General features: G+C 45.1%; 1 protein-coding gene across 2 annotated transcripts in view; it reads left to right on the top strand.

Moving 5' to 3' along the window:
- Hunk (hormonally up-regulated Neu-associated kinase) overlaps positions 1-20332 on the top strand; it is a 97483-nt gene that overhangs the window by 8392 nt on the left and 68759 nt on the right. The window contains exon 1 of one of the 2 annotated variants that reach the window (XM_048346324.1): positions 10755-11150. The exons of the other annotated variant lie outside the window; for it this stretch is intronic. The gene's annotated coding sequence lies outside the window, so the exon portion shown is untranslated. Of the gene's footprint in view, positions 1-10754; positions 11151-20332 lie in introns of those variants that run through there. 2 annotated transcript variants of the gene reach the window in all.

Raw genomic sequence — 20332 nt, 5'->3', positions numbered from 1 at the left:
ATTTGGACTCTTGTTCCATGAGGGTACTTTCTTGGTCACCTGCTCTTGCTCTAGCTCTCTCTTTTTTGGTGGGTCTGAGTTTGAACTCAGGCTTTTGCATTTGCTGATCAGGCGTTCTATCCGTTGAACCTGCCTGCAGATTGAACTCAGGCCCTTATACTCCCGCTGGGCTTGCTTACTTATGGCTGGTGCTCTACTACTTGAGCCATGCCACTAGTCTGAATTTCTGCCAGCTAATTGAAGATGGCACTGCCAAGGGTGACCTTGAACCACAGTCTTCCAGGTCTCAGCTTCCTGAATAGCTAGGATTATAGGTATATACCACTGGCACCAGGCTTGGTTTAATTATGTTTTCAGCTCAATAGGAGCTCAATCTTTTTGTCTGGTGTTGGACATGGATACAGTCTTTCTACTTTTGCCTCCCACACAGCTAGTGTTTTTTTTTTTTTTTTGGCCAGTCCTGGGCCTTGGACTCAGGGCCTGAGCACTGTCCCTGGCTTCTTCCCGCTCAAGGCTAGCACTCTGCCTCTTGAGCCACAGCGCCGCTTCTGGCCGTTTTCTGTATATGTGGTGCTGAGGAATCGAACCTAGGGCCTCGTGTATCCGAGGCAGGCACTCTTGCCACTAGGCTATATCCCCAGCCCCCCACACAGCTAGTTTTTATGCATGTGAATTTTTATTTTTTTTTGAGATAGGGTCTTGCTAACTTTTTTTTCTTCTGGAATTGCAATTCTATCCCCAGCCTGATCACATGTTCTGTGCCAGAGGTCAGTGCATGGCTCCTTGGAAATGGGCAGCAAGAATGGGCAGCTGCTGGCTCCCAAGACAGTTGTTCTGTCTGTGAGGGATGACAGTATGAAGTTCTCATTCCTAGAAATTCCTCCATCTACCTGGAATAGCAGCTGACCTAAAACCTACAGCAAAGTAGTGAATGAGTGCTCTGGGCTTTGCCCTTGAGGAGGCAGTTGAGTCCCAGTGACACTTCCTGATGTCATGCGGTCTGCTGGGCTGTGGCCTGTGTAGGACAGGTTGGCCCTGTGTCTTGCTGTGCTCATATGAGACTCTTGAGTTCAACATGGAAAGTTTCACATTTTGGGAAGCCCCGGAAGTAATGGCAACACCAGATTCACCCCCAAAAAACATTTCATCAGAGTGTTGGGAGTCTTAGCTGAGTGTTTCAAGATCAAAGTATTAGCAGGCAACTAATTGGGTGATGAATCAGTGATGAATGAAAGCCCTAGGTGTAACCGGGATGCTGGGTCATGGGTAAAATTCTCCATGTGTGGTCCCACGGAGTTAGGATATTCCCACATCTGCAGGACTGATCTGCTGTGTGTGTGTGTGTGTGTGTGTGTGTGTGTGTGTGTGTGTGTGTGCCTGGCCTTCCTGGGCCTTGAGGTCAAGGCCTGGATGCTGTCCCTGAACTTTTTATTTTATTCAGGGTTAATGCTCTACCACTTAAGCCACAGCTCCACTTCTGTTTTTTTTTTTTTTTTTTTTTTTTAGAAGCTTGTTGGAGATAAGACTTTTCTAGGGGGCTGGGGGATATGGCCTAGTGGCAAGAGTGCTTGCCTCGGATACATGAGGCCCTGGGTTCGATTTCTCAGCACCACATATACAGAAAATGGCCAGAAGTGGCACTGTGGCTCAAGTGGCAGAGTGCTAGCCTTGAGCAAAAAGAAGCCAGGGACAGTGCTCAGGCCCTGAGTTCACGGCCCAGGACTGGCCAAAGGAAAAAAAAAAGACTTTTCTAGGTTAGCTTCAAACCGCAGCCCTCAGATCTCAGCCTCCTGAGTAAATAGGATTATAGGTGTGAGGCACTGGTGTCCAGCTGTTTTTTTTTTTTTTTAAATGGATTGTCTATAAAGTGATGAGTTGAGCTAGTATGTACCTTGTGTATGTATGTCTATACACACTCAAATGTTTACATACAAAGGTGGATGTGTATCTGTGTCAACGAGTATGTTTACACAGATGCATATGTACATACGTATATATTTAATTAAATATAAGCAATGTAATACTATGCTAAGTATAAATATATACACCTACCTTTTTTTTTTTTTGACAGCAGTGAAGGAAACAGTGGGGGTAAGTTCAGTCTAAGTTCAGTTCTCCTCCTTGCTTTGGGGGGGGGGTGAAGAGAGGCTTTTGGAATTGGATAGTTCATCTGATGCAGCCCAGAGACGTTTCTTTGTTCGCTCAGCCTCTTACCATAATGAACACAGAATATTTATTCAAAGCCTAACAGAATAGCCAGTGCTTTGGGCTAGGTTAGTGTGCAAGCTGTCTGGATCTAGACCAGCTTTGCCCAGCCTTTGAGGAGTCCTCGGGCAGACTGAGAAGGAATATCAAAGGCAAATGGAATGAGAAAATACTTGGGGGAGAATTAAAACCTGGGGAAAATCATCTGAATAGTTTGAGATTGGAATATTTAAGCATTTTATCTGAGTCCCACTTCGGTGAAACTTAAATAGATGATGATAAAGTGTTATCACTTACGTAATCTGGTTTTCAGTGGGAATTTCGGCTTCTCTGATGTAGGAGCATAGCTTTCTTAGTACATTCTTTATTCCAGGTTTAATTAGTGAACCGAGTCTATGACTCAGTTCTCAGCTGAACATTTACATTTAATAATACTAATAAAGCAAGCTTGTTTTGAAAACATTTGTCCAGGTTTGTGAAGTGTCACTCCCATAGGATGACATTTTATTCTATTAAAAACTAACATTTGTGAGCAGTAGTTGCAATTTCAAGGCCAATTTGATGTAATAAAACTTGAATTTCCCTCTGGAGGGAAAGTGTTAGGCTGTTGTACTCCTACCTAATTCGTTACCCCCAGATGCCTTTTAGGAATGGAATGATTCCCTCCCTCCCTCCCTCCCTCTCTCCCTTCCTTCCTTCCTTCCTTCCTTCCTTCCTTCCTTCCTTCCTTCCTTCCTCCCTCCCTCCCTCCCTTCCTTCCTCCCTCCCTCCCTCCCTTCCCCATTCATTTCCTCTTCCCTTTCTTCTTCTCTTCTTTTTCTCTTTTTTCCTTCTTCCTTTCTCTCCTTATTCCTCCCTTCCTCTTTTTTTCTCTTTATCTCCCCCTCCCTTTTGGGAAGTTCTTTGTATCTCCCAATTCCTTAACTCAGTTTGGTTACAGGTATATTTTAGACTATTTGACGTTTTTGACACTCTCAAATAGATCCTGGACTAATCTTTGCTAATTGCCGCACACATTTTTTTTTTCTTATGTAGTCACTTTCATGCATCTCTCTTACCTCCAGCCTGTTTTTTTGTTTTGTTTTGTTTTTGTTTTTGTTGTGCCTGGGCTAACCTCATTGCTCCATCTTCCTATAGCCTCCTGCATAGTTGGGATGGTATAAGTATGCTACTGTGCTCAGCTCATTGGCTGAGATAGGGGCTCACTAGTTTTTTTTGTTTTTTTTTTTTACCTAGACTTGCATTGAACCACTATCCTGATTTCAGCCTCCCAAGTAGCTGGGATTACAACCATGGTCTACTGAACCCAGTCTAAAAGTGGTTTTTTTGTTTTGCTTTGGTTTTTTTTGGCGGGGTGGTAGTCATGGGTCTTGAACTCAGGGCCTGGATGCTGTTCCTGAGCTCTTTTGCTTGAGGCTAGTGCTCTCCCACTTTGAGCCACAGCTCCACTTCCAGCTTTTGAGTGGTTAATTGAAGATAAGAGTCTCATGGGGACTATTCTGCCCAGGCTGGCCTTGAACCTCGATCGTCAGATCTCAGCCTCCTGAGTAGCTAGGATTACAGACATGAACCACCAGCACCTTGCTGAAAGTGACTTCTTAAATAAGCATTTTGATCATTAGTAGAGTTAAACGCAATATGTGTACTTGATTGAAAAGTGATCTCTTCTTTTATAAAATATTGTTACTAATTTCCCAATTTTTCTTCTGTTTGTCTTATTGGCTTGTACGAACTCCATATAGTAAGGATGACAGCTTTTTATCTTTGTTATGTTGCAAATACTCTGGATATGTGTGTGTGTGTGTGTGTGTGTGTGTGTGTGTGTGTGTGTGTGTGTGGGCTTGAACTCTGGGCCTGGGTGCTGTCCCTGAGCTCTTCAGCTCAAGGCTAGAGCTCTTCCACTTAAGCCACAGTGCCACTTTTGGTTTTCTGGTGGTTAATTAGAGAGAAAAGAGTCTCATAGCCTTTTCTGCCCTGCCTGGCTTTGAACGGAGATCCTGAGATCTCAGCCTCCTGAGTAGCTAGGATTACAGGCGTGAGCCACTGGTGCCCAGCTATATGGTTCTTTTGGTGGGGAGGAGGAAGGCAGTGGCATATTGAAACTTCTTATTTGTCTAAGTCAAAACAATTCATCTTTTTGCTTGTATTTTTATGCTCATATAAATCAAAGGGTTGTTATTGACTTGACTGCATCCATATTGCTATTGTTGTTTGAAGAGAAATCTGTGTTGAGTTGGGACTTTTACCTATGTTTTTTTTTCTCTCCTAGTGCATAAAATGACTTTATCTATAGGTGCCACGAACTAAGGCACAGACTTTGGGGCCTGGCACCTTTGGGTTCCTATCTCTTGGTGACCTTGCAGGTATATAATCTTAGGCAAAGGATTTAAACCCTCCTAACTTCAGTTTCCCTAAACTTCTGGGTAAGTAGTCTCTTTCATTTGGTCATTGATGGCTCCACTCTGTAACCCTAGCTACTTTGGAAGTCTGAGAGCTGAAGGATCAAGGTTTGAGGCCAGTCTAAGCAGAAAGGTTTAGAAGATCCCTCCTCAACCCATAGCAGGGCACTGTGGCTCATGCCTTTGTGGGAAGTTGACATCAGGAAGATGGTGGTTCCAGGCCAGCCCCGTTAGAAAAGTCTGAAGATTCCATCTCAATAGAAAGAAGCTCATGACTGTTATCTAAGTTATGATGGGAAACCTTAAATGGGCAGATTGTGGTCTAGGCAATCTCCTAAGCAGGAAGCAAAAGGGCTAGAGCTGTTGTCCAGAGGAAAAGCCTGTCTAGCAAGCATGAAGACCCGAGTTCAAACTCTATTATTGGAAAAACAAAAACAAAAACCTCCTTCAGATGGCAAGAAAGATACTCCCTCCATTTGTCTTGGATGCTAGAGTTTCCTGGTAGGAATAGAGGGAAGATACCTTGTAGTAATCACCCCCCTGAGGACTGGAATGCCTCTCTGGACACTTGGGGGTTCAGATGTCTGCATTCCTTGAATTCCTCTGCCCTCCTATCAGCCTTTGCCAGCAGCCACCCTGCTCCCTGCCTTCTCCCTGCCCCTGGCTTCTCTACCTCCTGGTTTTTACTTTTTTCCCCCTTTCTTTTCTTTCTGCATTATTAGGTTCCCTTGATGATATACTAGTAGAAGGCTTGCTAATTGAACCCTTACTGGCCTCACTCCTTGTCCCCTTCTTGATACTAACCATCCTTAAATTAATCATTTTCAAGTGAGAAGAAAACCAAAGTAAACCCATTGGCGTTTCTCCACAAATTACCATGGAACGCATGGGAAGGTTTATTGGGCAACCTTTTCCCTCATATTTTTTGATTTGCTGTCAACCTCTTTCTCAGCAGTCTTTCAGAGTTGTGATTTCTCCTTCACTGATGATTTTCAAGGTGCCTAGTTCCTTTGCCTACTGACTTTTGGCCACAAGTCCCTGTTGTTTCCAGGGTGTTCTAAGATCTTCCTTTAGAATATGCGATTGGGTTGGGAGAATTTTGTCTGACATGATTATTTCCAGGATTTCTGTGTTTCCAGTTTCTATACTGTTCCCTGGCTCTCCCATCCCCCAAGGCTACCTTACTCCTGTATCTTTAGAGCTACTTATGGCTCTCACTTTTCCTATGATGTGAAGAGAGGATGTGCATTGCTTCCTGTTGCCTGTGGGACAGGAATGCTTCTTGAATTAGTGCTAATTTTGGAGTTTAAAGTAGTAAATGTCAAATTTGAAAGAAAGCATGTTAAGATTCCTTTGTTGTAGAAGGGAAGGTCACCCACGGCCTAGGGGAAGGGAAAGTAGGAAAGGAAAGAGAAAAGAGAAAAGAACCAGTGAGTCTTCTTTTTTTCAAGCCATTTCCTCTACACTCATGGAAAACTCTTTCCATTTGCCTAAAGTCTGCTTTAAGATTTATTTTTTACTCTAATGCCATTTGCTCAGTAGACTGCTGGGGAAGTTCCCCACATATAAACCTAATCTAAACAAAAATATAACCTTTATTTGGCTGAGGAGATGATCATTTATTGATTATCTTTAATTTTTTTTTTTTTTTTACTTTTATAAGTGAAAAAAAAACACCTCAGGCCTTGGGTGCTGTTACTCAAGGCTGGTGCTCTACCACTTGAGCTGTTACCACCTCCAGGATTTTGTTGATTAATTGGAGATAAGAGTCTCATAGACATTTCTGCCCCATCTAACTTTGACTCCTGATCCTCAGATCACAGCTTCCCCAGTAGTTACCAGACATGATCCACCAGCATCCAGCTTTGATAACCTTATGTTTATGTAGGACTGTTTTATCATCTGAGCTTTTGTACAAATTAGAAAAGCTAGAAAAAGGTATCATTTGGGGCAGCTAATTAGAAAAAGCCATCTCTCGGAATAGGTCAATTGGTTTGCTCCTCCTCTGGGTAGACCAGTTGGACAAATGACTCCTCTGACAGTGGATGAAGCTTGGGGGTGGTGGGGGGCACAGGTTAGTAAAGGAAAAACACACCCTTGTTGTCCAGGGCACAGAGGGTGGCAAGCCAAGTGGGATTCTGGATTTCTTTTCCCAGTGCACCCCTCTAGTGTATGCCATTGTGCAAGGTACCGAAGAGGCTGTGACCAGGCATAAGAATCAGATGGTGCTGGATAGAACATGCCCTCCAGGGTTAGTACTGAGCTGTAAATCACAGACAAAGAAAACCCCTGCTGTTACAGTAAAAAAGTAAATCTTCCCTACAGAGTGATAGATTACACATCCCAGGAGGGTAGGGAATTGCCAGTAAAAATTCAGCCTAGTCCTTTTTTGAAAAGTTTACTTTGTTGCTTGCTTTGTGAACGAAAGATGGCAATCTAGGTCAGAAATAAATTTAGTGTGTTTGTGTCATTCATTATCCAAGAGACACATGATGTAGCTGACATATGGAACAATGGCGGTCTTCAGGAAATGCTGTGCCCTGTACACTAAGACCTATAACCTCTGTCTCCTGAGTCATCACTCAAGCCAGTCTGGGGACCAGGAGCTCAGACTTCCTGTGTGTGAAAAGAAGAAACAGCCATCAACCTGGGTCACAAGAAAATCAAAGCACTGATTGCTCATCAGCTCCTCTGCACAGCTCCTTCTTTGGATGAGTAAATAGTGTGATAATTTCATAAGGGTCCTGTGACAATTCCATGCAAGTGGAAAGAATGGACAGTCAGAGCCTTTGATCAGAGATTCTGTTTTGTTTTGAATGGGAAAGGATCGTGGTGGTGGTTTGGAGTTTCTCTATGTGTAATCTGAGAGGCTCATCCATCTTGGTGTGACAGCAGAAATTTTCAGCGTTAGGAATGGAACTTTGGATTTTTCACCAACAGCTGGGTGGGCTGTTCCTCACTAGTGCCCAGGCAGATGCAGCTTTTATCTATAGTCACTCAGCATGGCTCCTGCCTTTTAAAAGCCTATCAGACCCTGGTACCCTACACCTGTGTATTGGGAGGCTGAGGTAGAAGAGAGGGACACCTAAACCTAACAAGTCTTCTGTCTGTCTGTCAAGGTGGCTGCCGCCGGTTGAAGTGTGTCTTCCTACAATTCATGTGCTGAAGTGATTGTATTTAAGGTCTTTAAAGTTGTAATTAAGCTGAATCGAGGACACGTGCATAGGCCCTAATCTAGTCTGTTCCTACAAGAAGAGGAAATTTGGGCACAGAGGAGTGCACACATGGAAGAAAGGTCAGGTGAAGACACAGTCATCATTTACAAGCCAATGGGCGAGGCCTCAGAAGAAACCATCCCTGCCAATGCATTGGACTTCTTGCCTCCGTGAGAAAGCACTTTTCTGTTATATAAGCCATCCAGACTGTGGTGCTTTGTGATAGCAACACTAGCAGATTGTTTCTATGTCCAGATTCACTGGGTGTCCCTAACTCCAAGGCCACAGCTATCAGTCAGGCTACGATTCGAGCTGGCTACTGAGTTCTTTCTGAGGTAATCTTCTTCCTTCTTCAATAACTTTTCCCTGTAGGGAAGAACCTGGGCTGTCCCTTTCTCCTACTCCCTGCCCCACTCACTTCTGCTGTAGCTACCACCAGACCTGCACTGTGGAGGAACAGCCTTCTCTGCAGTAAGGAATCCAGCCTTGCACATGAGACCCCTGGTTGCTCTGGTTGTGTGGTAAGCAGGAAGACAGGGAGAAAGCCTCTTTTTTGAAAATAACCACTGATTTCTACAACCATCAAAAGAATGAAGTGTCTTTAAGTTCTAATTAGAATTTTTTAAGGGATACATTTAGGGATAAGAAATGGTTAGAGGGCTGGGGATATGGCCTAGTGGCAAGAGTGCCTGCCTCATATACATGAGGCCCTGGGTTCGATTCCCCAGCACCACATATATAGAAAATGGCCAGAAGTGGCGCTGTGGCTCAAGTGGCAGAGTGCTAGCCTTGAGCAAAAAAGAAGCCAGGGACAGTGCTCAGGCCCTGAGTCCAAGCCCCAGGACTGGCCACAAAAAAAAAAAAAAAAAAAGAAATGGTTAGAGTCCTGGGCACTGGTGTCTCCTAGCTACTCAAGAGGGTTGAGATCTGAGGAGCAAAGTTCAAAGCCAGCCTGGCCATGAAAGTTTGTGAGACTCTATTCGAATTAACCACCACAACCTCCCCTCACCCCAAAACCAAAATCAAAACAAAAAAAAAAACCCACACCATTGGAAGTGGAGCTGTGGCTCAAAGAGATAGAGTACTAGCCCTGCGCAGAACAGCTCAGTGACAGGGCTCAAGCCCTGAGTTCAAACCCTGTGACTGACAAAAAAAAATGGTTAGAATGGTCCACAAAGGCATTTTATGTTTAGTGGTTTTGAGGAGATTTACATATGACTCAAGTAATCTGCATACAACTTATGTAATCCTACAAGGCTATTTTAATTGACTTTTAAAGTATTCATACTAGGGCTGGGAATGTAGCTTAGCAGTAGAATGCTCACCTTGCATGCATGAAGCCCTGGGTTCGATTCCTCAGCACCACATAAACAGAAAAAGCCAGAAGTGGCGCCGTGGCTCAAGAGGTAGAGTGCTAGCCTTGAGCAAAAAGAAGCCAGGGACAGTGCTCAGGCTCTGAGTCCAAGCCCTAGGACTGGCAAAAAAGAAAAGAATAAAGTACTCACACAAAATGTTGTCCTTAGCTAGGTACCAGTGGATCATGTTTGTGTTTCCAGCTACTTAGGAGGTTGAAATCTGAGATTCACTGTTCGAAGCCAGCCAGAGCAGAGCCTCAACACTCTTATCTTCAATTAATTACCAAAATGCTGAACTGGAGGTGTGACTCAAGTAGTATGTCAAGCCACAAGTGAAAAATCTGAGCAAGGGACCCAAATGTAATAAAAAGAGGAGAGAGAAGCATAGGCTTGTCCCTTTCTTCTTCCTGTCCACCATCAGATGCGCTTCTCCGCTCTGCCACACACTCACGTGATGATCTGCCCTGCCTCGGGCCCAGAAAACGAGAGAGCCATCTGACCGTGGACTGAAACCTCTGAAATGCTTCATTTGTTTTTGTCAGGCATTTATCACAGGAATGAAACACAGGGACATCTAGTCTGGGGTATTTTGTCACAGGAAGAGAAAACAGATTAAGACATTACATCACTCTCATCTCTGTTTCTCACGGCCTTTCCTCAGTGTGTGTCTATGTGTCTCTCCCCCTGCCCCCCCCCCATGAAGATATTAGATTTTTGATTAGATTTTTGGCCCACCTAAATGGTCTTATCCTAACTGATTGCATCTGCAGTGACCCCATTTCCAAGTGAGGTCACATTTGAAGGTACTTGGAGTCAGGATTCCAACTTATATTTTGGGAGGAACCCAACTCAGCCCATATTGTATTCCAAAGTGAGGTAGTGTTTACCACTGACCATCTGCCTCCCCAGTTCCTTCTTTGCCATTTTCTGCTTCTTTAGCTTTGTATCTTGGCACTGTCTTATTTCTTCATCTTCCTCAGCCTCTTTTGGCTTATTGGGCACTGTGAGTTCCACATCTGGGTTACTTTTGATTCCTTCCTTTTTGGTTTAGTTCTTTTCTAGTTTTCCCATCTCCGGTTCTTCATGACGTCGTTAATCCATCCTGGCTGGCTAGAAACAAGCTCTAATCATGTATGCCACATCCCAGCTGAAGAAGGCCAGTCATCTGCAGAGCAGATTTCACATTCAGGGCTCTCTGTCATCAATCCCCAGGCTGTATACCCCAGTTTTTTTTTTTTTCACAGAGCTTCTGATGAGTTCTCTGGTCTCTTGGGTGCCCTCTGTGTGTGTGTGTGTAGGGGGGGGGGGGCATGTATGTGTGTGTGTGTGTGTGTGTGTGTGTGTGTGTGTGTGTTTACTGGCTACCTCTGCTTTCTGTTGTTGGCACCTATGCCGGGTACTCCCCTCTAGGCCCACAGGTCCTAGATTCATCTACAGGTCTTGCCCTCATCTTCCTCACATAGAGCAGTATCTCCCACGTCTGCACTGTGTCCCTGTGTCACCTGTCCTGCTCTGTGGGGTGTCGCAGCAGCAGTGATGGCGGGTTGCCTTCTGTATCTCAGACTGCAGAGTTGTGTAAGGTGGAGCCAGGTCTTCATCATTTTAAGCACATACTGGTTGTGCCTGTTGTGGTTTTCCAGAGTGGGTACTAGGCAGGTGCAGTGACGTGAAAGCTCTGGCTGCACTTTTGACCTTCCCACGCGGTTCTAAGTGTTTGTCTTTGAGCCCGGCACTCTCTCCATCGCCTCCCTGAGCTCCGTGAGCACTGTGACACCCGAGTTAATCAGTGTCTGGAAGTCAGCCTTTCTCCAAAGGCAGCTGTGGGTTTATTGTGGTTTATTTTTTAACTTCCTCATGGAATTGGATGCACAGTGATTGGAAAGAATTTCCCAGAGGCATTTCGGGACAGACCAGGTGCTGGTAAATCCCTGAGTGTTGGGTTAGATTCCTGGAACAGCTACGATCCATAGCCCAAGGTGGGTGGCTTAGAAATGTGCCACACACAGTTCTGGGGCTTGAAGTCTGAAGTCAGGGTGTTGAGAGAATCATGTGACCTCCCGAGGTGCTGGGGGTGGAGAGAACTGGGGGCCACACTTCAGTGTCCTATGCTTTTTTGATATCTTTCCAGCACTTCTCTATGAGCATCTATGAGCATTGTTCTCCTTTCTATAAGAATACCAGTCATTCTGGATCAGGGTACATCTGAAGAACCTCATCCTAACTACAATTGTGTCTAGAACAACCCTTGTTTCTAAAGAAGGTTATGTTTGGAGGTTCTGGATTTAGGACTTCGACCTGAAAAGGTTTAGAGGACACATTTCAACCCAAAGCAATGCATAGCGTGGACTCTTCACCAGAGACTAGAGTTCTGTCTGCTGGGTGATGTCAGGGAGTCACTGAAGGTTGTCGGTTGGGAAGGGCACACCTTCAGTGATGATGGTAACCATCTCTACCCATAGTGCCCCTTGAATCCCTGGGAAGACAGCTCCATGTTTGTATACCTGGTGGTTGTTCCACTGTTGGCAGTTTTACAAGGTAGAGGTTCCAGGCTGGCAGTTAGGCAGCTAGCCCTGATCCTGTAACAGAGATTGGGAGATCCTCTTATAGGGAACTGCTTCTTCCCTCCCTCCCTCCCTCCCTCCCTCCCTCCCTCCCTTCCTTCCTCCCTCCCTCCCTCCCTCCCTCCCTCCTCCCTCCCTCCCTCCCTTCCTCCCTTCCTCTCTCTTTCCCTCCTTCCTTTTCTCCCTTCCTCCTTCCTTTCTTTCCTCCCTCCCTCCCTCCTTCCCTTCCTTCCTTCCTTCCTTCTTCTGTATACTTCTTTTCCTCCTTCTCTTTCTTATCCCTTCTTCCCTTTCTTCATTCTCCTCCTTCTCCTTTTTCTTCTCCTTTCCTTCTCTTTTTCCCTTTCTTCCCTTTCCTCCTTCTTCTCTTCTTCCTGTTCTTTTCCCTTCTTCTTCCTCCTTCTTCTCTTTTGGCATTGGGGTTTGTACTCAGGGCCTGTGCCTTCTAGGCAGGTGCACTATTGTGGAGCCACTCTTCTCTTTATTCTGGTTATTTTTGAGATAAGAATCTCTCTTTCTGCCTGGACATGCACTTAGACCACCATCTACTTGCTTTAGACTTCCCGCCACAGTTGAGATGGCAGGCGTGTGACTCCATGCCCACCTTCTTCTGGGGAGATGGCCTTTTGTGCCTGGATTGGCATGGATTCTCGAGCCTTCCATTCTCAGTTTCCCTAGTAACTGGGATGACAGTCATGAGTCACCAGGACCTCGTTTCAAAGGGAACTTTTGACATCTCAGAGTTAAGGACCTTGTATCAGTCACAGCTGTGTTAATAAATAGGGTTGCCAGACACCTTTTCCTCTTGTACAGACAGCTGTTCCACCTGTACAGTTTCCTCCCCTGCAACAGAATGCTGGTGACCTGTGATGGAGGCACATCCCTTCTGTCTGAAAGACGGCAAGGGCCAGCTCCGTAGGATATCACTGGTGAAGAGATTTGGGTGTTATGCTCTGCACGTGACCAGTCCAGATAGCTCACAAGATAAAAAGATGTTACTGTTCTTTCTTGCCTGTGTGGAATTACCAGATACAACAAACTCACTGGGTGGCCCAGCACAGGCCCCGCCCAGATCACATCGCTCCTCTACATCCAGAGTGGGTTCAAAGCCAAATCTGGGCCCAGCCGTGGCCCAGCCTTGGTGGGTGATCTCTTGAAACAAAGTCACCAGAAAACAATAGCCAATTTAGGGGCAGCTGTGAATTCATCATTCTGTGGTTTCAGCTACTATAAGAGAGTTGTCAAGATTTTCTTATGGGGAATGGGGTCAATAATTGTTTCTTCCTAGTATCAGCTCGAGTTTCTCTTTCCTCTATGTGGAATATTTAATCATAGCTCCATGCCCAGTACACACATCATGGTCATTTACTACAGAAGACTGGCCTCTTTATATTAAATATTGAAATACTTGATGATTATTGACGTGGATTTGCTTTGGGAAATTTCTTTTTGGCCTGTTTATGCTTTGTTAAACTTTTTTTTTTTTACTTTTACTTTTTGGCAGTACTGGGTATTTGAACTTAAGGCGTCATACTTGCTAGGCAACCACTCTACAACTTGAGGCATACCTCACCCCTGTTTCTCAGGTAGGATCTTGTGCTTTTGCCAGGAGGCCTTGGGTGATGATCGTTCTACCTCCACCTCTCTTACAGCTTAAATTACAGTATGAACTACCACACTAGCTTGTTTTTTTTTTTTTTGGTTTTTTTTTGCCAGTCCTGGGGCTTAATCTCAGGGCCTGAGCACTGTCCCTGGCTTCTTTTTGCTCAAGGCTAGCACTCTGCCACTTGAGCCACAGCGCCACTTCTGGCCATTTTCTATATATGTGGTGCTGAGGAACTGAACCTAGGGCTTCATGTATACAAGGCAAGCACTCTTGCCACTAAGCCATATTCTCAGCCCACTAGCTTGTTTCTGAAATAGGCTCTTAGTAACTTTTGCCTGGTTGTGTCTCAAACTTCAGTCCTCAAATAGCTAGGATTATGAGCGTGAGCCACCACCTTTGGCACTTTTTGCTTAACTTTAGTAAAGGGTAGGAAGTGTATTTAACTAATATTTCCTAAACTTGGCACATTACTGAAAGTGGCTAAGAAAAGGACAACCCAAGGTGACAAATGCTAATGAAAATATAGTGTTCTCCATTGTCAAAGATAGCAGGAAGCACAAATATGTAAAGTTAAGATGCAAAGATTATACTCATTGATAGAAAAGCCATAACTTAAAAATAGTAAAGTGTACTGAAATTCACGAGCCAAGAAAATGTGACAGGGAACGCAGAGACTCAAAGTGCTATGTTTTCTTGGAGATGTCTTGGGTTGTTGGAGTTAAGTTTTCTTATCATATCATTCCTTTCAGGAGCTTGGTCTCCTGCCCTTTAACACGGATTCTTCCTGTGTCATCATTAAAATCTGTAAAAAGAAAAAATACTGAGTGTTGTTGGGCTGAGTTATGTCTCCCTCATAATTAAATCATATATTAAAGTTCTAATACCTAGTACCACAAAATGTGGCTGTGTTTAGAGATGAGGTCTTTAAAGAGATAAATAAGTTTATATGACAGCCTTTGGGTGACCTCTGATCCATGCTGGTCTCTTTATAAGGAGAGGCCACTCGTCACCACAGATGGCAGGAAGACTGTGACCACAGTGTGAAGATGCCATCTGCAAGCTGGGGACAGTGCCCCCCCCAAAAAAAATACAACCCAACATCATGGACAGCCTGGCCTTGGTCTTCAGAACTGAGGCACAAGAGAGTTCTACTGTTCCAACCACCCAGTGTGTAGCCCTAACAAACCTGCACAGTGGGAGATATTAATGAAAATGATTAAAAGAATGTATGTGAGAGAAAGGAAAAGGATCCAGGGCCCGAGTCGTAGGGTCTTAGTCAGGCGTCCTCCACGCACCCCGTGCAGAGGAACGGAGTGTGCCACTGCGTTCCCACCTCCCACCCCAGTCAGTTCCCCTGCGATCTGCGTGTGGCTTCTGTGCCTTTCCTGAGATCGCTGGCTGCTGTCGGCTAAAGCAGGGCATTCAGTCTTCTCAGGGAACAGGAAGGAGACCAGGAAGATTTATGGGGGCCTTGTGGGAACACAGCTTGTGCTTCATCATTCAGATGGATATCATCCACACCATCCACACGCAGAAGTCAGAGAGCATGGTGGGAGAAAGGCCACCTTCTCGCTAGCTGACGAGCACAGGCTCCAAGGCAGGCGCAGACACTTTGCCTTGTGCTCATGCCTCCTGGCAAGGCCTCCTGCAGATTGTTGAGGACCTGCTGAGCATGCGTGACCAGCCCCGGGACTGGGGAGAAGAGCGTTGTGAGGATTCCTGGGCTCCGTGTAGTGCTCAGTCTTCCTTTCCTGCATCTGCCATGCCTGTCCTGCCTCCGATTTTTTGCCTTCTTCAGTGCTGGTTTGGCCTGCCTGCCTGCCTGCCTGCCTCCCTCCGTCCTCCCTCCCTCTCTTCTCTCCCTCTCTCTTTCCCTCCTTCTCTCCCTTTCCCTTCTCTTCTGCACTACCTCCTCTCCTTCCCCATCCTGCCTTCCTTCATTACTTCTCTCCCTCATTTCCTCCCTCTTCCTTTTCCCTTTTCCTTTTCTTCCTACCCTTTCCTTCCCTCCCTCCCTCCTCTGTTACTTTTTTTTTTTTTTTTTTTGCCAGCCCTGGAGCTTGACCTCAGGGCCTGAGCACTGTCCCTGGCTTCTTTTTGCTCAAGGCTAGCACTCTACCACTTGAGCCACAGTGCCACTTCTGGTCTTTTCTGCATATATGGTGCTGAAGAATCGAACCCAGGGCTTCATGTATATGAGACAAGCACTCTACCACTATGCCGTATTCCTAGCCCCTATTACTTATTTTCTTCCTTCTCTCCCTCTCCCTTTTCCCCCTCTTCCTTTACTCCTTCCCTCCTCCCTCCTTCCTTCCTTCCTCCTCCCTCCCCCAGTACCATCTCCAGCTTTCTACTGTACACTCATCCTACTGTATTGTCATTATGGTGGACTCATCTGTAGTGGCAATGATTGCACCATTTACCTAGGCTACCATATTTATCTCCATTATCCTTACTGGTGCAGCACCTAAGGTTGGTTGAGGTGAAGTCTCCGGCCTGGGGTTTCTCAGTACTGGGGCTCTGACCTTGATTGGATCCTAAAAAGCACAATTTCCTTCTCATGTAAATGTGTGACAGGTGAGCACCTGTGACATTGAAGATGAGCCAGTGGGGAATTGCTCCATCCTTGCCTTCCCTTACTGGGCTTCGGTTGAGTGCTAGGTGGTAGGTGGGCAGCAGGCTGGGTGTTTGTTCAGAGAATGTAAGTGACTCTCATAAAGCCACTCAGCCAGAATTTTCTGTCTATAAGAGAAGCTTCTTACCACTTCTTCCCTTTGTGTTTGAGTGTACAACATGTGCTGTAAGAATAAATACACACCATACTTCAAAGATAGAGTACCTCAAATAGCTTATAAGATAGCTCATTGAGAAATTTGAGGGCTGAAGCTAGGTGCAATGGCTTATACTTGTAATCCCATTGACTCTGATGGTGGAGATTGGGAGGACTGGGGGTTAAAGCTAGTCTGAGGAAAAAATTAGTAAGAGTCTCATCTTAACAAACAAGCTGGGTGTGGTGGTGAATGCTAGTGAACTCAGCTACTTGAGAGACATGGGTTGGAAGATCAAGGTGTAAGGTCAGCCAGAGCAAATAAAATAAAATAAAATAAAATTGAGACCCTATCTGAAAAATAACCTAAGGAAAAAGGGCTGGAAGCATTGCTCAAGCTGGAGGTACTGTCTGGTTTGATCCAAGCACAACAAAATAGAAGAAGAAGGAGAAGGAGGAGGGGGGGAGGAGGAGGAGGAGGAAGAGGAAGAGGAGGAAGAAGAAAAAAGAGCTAGTCACAGTACATACTTGAAATCCCAGCATTAGGAAGGCTAAAGTTAGGAGGATCTCGAGTTTGAGGCCAGCCTGGGCTATGTAGCAAGACCCTGCCTCAAGCAGAAGTCAAGAATTCTGAAATAATGGATTGCATGCTGAAAAACTGTATTAAATACATTGGATTGTAGAAAATCAGTGTATTAAGTTCACTTGCTACTTTTTGAAGAATAGGATGTAAAATTAATAACGATGTAAACTTTCATAGGTGGCTGCCACGTTTTGGTTGGACAGCACTGGACACGTGGCTGGGTGGGCTTCCACCCCGATTTCAGGGTTGTGCATTACACCCGTGGGCTTCTCTTCCTTGTGGATCCTGGGAGGGAGGAGCAGCCTATTCTCTTTGAATGGATGGACATGGATAAGAATTCCAGCGATCACATCTGTCCTGGTCTGTGCAGCCTGGCGTCTACCTTGCTGTCTCAGAATGCTCCATCTTGCATTTTTTTCCCCCTGTCTTGCAGGAGCCAGTTTCTCATTTCCTGCCAGCGGGCTGTGTTTCCATGATTTGCTCAGTGAATCGCAGAGTGTCCCTGGGAAAGTGGCTTTGAACCTCCACGGGTGGGCGTGGGAGGGCTTTCCCAGCTTCTTCTTTGAACAAGGCTCTGTGTTTGCCTCATCCCTCCTAATGAGCTCTGTTGTTTCAACTGAGAAACAAGTCTTTTTCTCCTCATTTTCAAAACTGAGGAAAGAACACTTATTCTTCTCATTTACCAAAAAAAAAAAAAAAAAAAAAATTTTTTTTTTGCTTGCAGGAGCCCAGGAGAATAAGCCCTGGGGAACCAAGGGTCAGAAGCAATTGAGCTTGGCTACATAAATAGCAGCAATTAATGGGCCCCTATAAAAGACAGCCGTGTGTGTCGGGCGGTCTAGCATCCTTTCTCTGAATTGGAGCAACACTGAAATTAATTATAAAGGCAGCAAAGGAAAATTTCTGCTTCCTGTTAAATAAGTACCATCCACACAAGACTACGTTCCGCTTGGATGCGTTTACACGCATTGTTTATTGGGAAGAAGGCGTGAAACCAATTTATTTTCAAAACTTCCCACTGGATCTGGTTAATCACTTTGGGTTTCTGCCTTTTTTTATGCTGAATTTGGGCCTGGCTGCCACAGCCAAGCCCTCAGCCCATTGTCATTTTCATCCTGGATTTTGAGGACTGCCCTTATTGCCCACCCTGCTCAGTTCAATTCCCCCACATTTTATTTATTTATGATGGGATTTACAAGACAAGACATTTTAATGACTGGCTGTCTAGTCAGGCTTTCATAATAAAATACCAGAGACTGAGCAGTTAAACAACAGAGACGTAGATTCTCACAGTCTCAGGAGTTGCAGGTTCCAAGATCAAGACTGTTGGCAAGTTTGGTTTCACCTAAGGCCTCTTTCTTTGTCCTGCAGATGGTCATCAAGTTGCTGTGTCCTCGCATATCCTTTTTCTGTGTGCTTGTAGGATCCAAATTGCTCTCCTTATAAAATCAACAGTCTTATTGGATTGGAGCCCCACTCCTTTTTCTTTTTCTCATGAAGATATTGCCAAGATTAAATTTATGAATACAATATATCTTGATCACTGTCACCCCTTTCAACATTTTCACTTATCCTTTCCCTACCCACCTCTTCCCTCACGCTTCTGCATTTTGTAGCATATACATTAGATTCTTGTCTGCATTTCCCCCCTCTTCTCCTCTTCATTTGTCTACCTCTTTCCCCCTGGCCCCACCCCACCCCTTTTGATTACCCACGTCTTGGTGCTTTATTTTGCTGAACTTTGATTTTGGAGACCCACTTTTCCCCCCAGTCCTGGGGCTTGAACTTTGGGCCTGGGCACCATCTCTGAGTTCATTTTGCTCAAGGCTAGAGCTCTACCTCTGGAGCTCCAGTGCCACTTCCAGCTTTTTCTGTTATTAATTGGGGGTAAGAATCTCAAGGACTTTTCAGCCTGGGCTGGCTTTGAACCATAATCCTCAGAGCTCAGCCTCCTGAGTAGCTAGGATTACAGGCATGAGCCACTGGTACCCAGCTTGGAGACTCACAACATTTAACCTTAATTGTTTCTTTGAAAGACTCCTTTCTCCAAATATAGTCACATTAGGGGTTCTAGCTTGTTGTGAGCAAGCTAAATCAGAAAACGTGGACAGAAACACTATGTCTCTCCACAAATTCACCAGCTAACTGTAAGTTCACAAGCAGTGTCGATGTCATTGGCTTGCCTTTGCCAAGTGTTGTTGTGTTCACTAGGTAGCCACAAGCCCTTGGCAGTGCAGGTTCTTTTATTCCAACCTTAGTTGCTGATATTCACTCTTTACACTTCACACAGACTATTTTGGTAAATGCTAAGAAACGGTTAAAGAGGCCACAGGGCCGTGCTGGCGACAGCAGCAGAGAGCTGCTGTAGATGCAAGGACAAGACTCAAGAAGATGGGATACGAAGTTTTGTGAAGCACAGCCACAGAGCTGTTCAGAGAGTGGAGCTGTCAAGTGTAAGACACAGTCCCGGGTGGATTTGTTAGTTTGAAGTGAGCAGCATGTCACGGGCAGGAGAAGCTGTCCATAGACAGAGGCAGGGCTCCTTCACGAGTGATTTTTCCAGGACAAGGCTCGTGACCTTGGTGACTGTCTTATGGGTTCCTTCCTCTATAGACCTAGGTAACATCTCATGTGATCTCGTGTGATCATGTGTCTTAGGGCCTCAAAAGGCCCCCAGCAGAAGTGCAACTTAGAATTAGAGGGCGAGAGTGAGGTGGCATCGATTCCAGGCTTCTGCTTCTATCTCTTCCTCTTGTGCAAAATAAAGAATCCTGAACTCTCACCAAGGGCTGCATTGATGATTCCTGGTGCTAAATACTGCTTCTGGGGTTCCTCCTTTCTCTCTCCCGGATTATATGAGGCAGGTGCCCTCATCCTTCTTCCATTGTTAAAACAAATTAGAAACTAAGGCTTAAAGAGGTCCAAGCTGCTAAATAAGTGGCAGAAAGTGAGTTGGGAGCAATTGAATCCCAAATGCAAAGCCTGGGTGCTCAGCTGCTGTTCTGGGCACCCCTAGACTTCCTACAGCATGGAAAGTTGAGTGGAGGTAGGAGAGGAGCTGGGAAGTCTGGTCCTGGCCCTTGGTGAACCTTCGTAGTCCTTTATTCTTACACCTTTACTCTGCCATGGCGAATCCCATAGAACTGATGCTGCTCAGATGGTCTGTAGTCTACTTTGGCTTCCATAACAATGTATCAGCCACAGTGTCAGGTGTGTTTGAAATGCTTCATAAATGTTCATTGAGCAAGGAAAGATTAATTTCATTCCAGCATACAGTACTCATTAAGAAACCAAAGTGTTCTGGAAAAGAAAGCTTCTTGTTGGAGGGGCTGCTCATTTCCATGTCAAAAGAAAATTCATTTGATCGGGACTTCGTACTCCCTGTGCATTTTGATTATTTAAAACCCTATGGTTCAAAAGTGATTTGCTGGGGGCATGAGCTTTGTAAAATACAGCCTACTACTGTATAATGGGTAAAACATGTACATGTATTTCTGTGATATTACAAAGGAGTCTTTTGCTCACTATATTTTCCTTCCTCTCGGTCATATGGAAGTTCCGTTTTCCATCTGACTTTTCATTTTGGAGATTGGATACCTTGACAGTTCTTGATAGGGCTCCAAGTAATGCATTTTCAAGGC

Source organism: Perognathus longimembris, chromosome 5, assembly GCF_023159225.1.
Source record: "Perognathus longimembris pacificus isolate PPM17 chromosome 5, ASM2315922v1, whole genome shotgun sequence".
NCBI lineage: Eukaryota > Metazoa > Chordata > Mammalia > Rodentia > Heteromyidae > Perognathus > Perognathus longimembris.
This window is presented reverse-complemented; position numbering and strand designations above follow the sequence as displayed.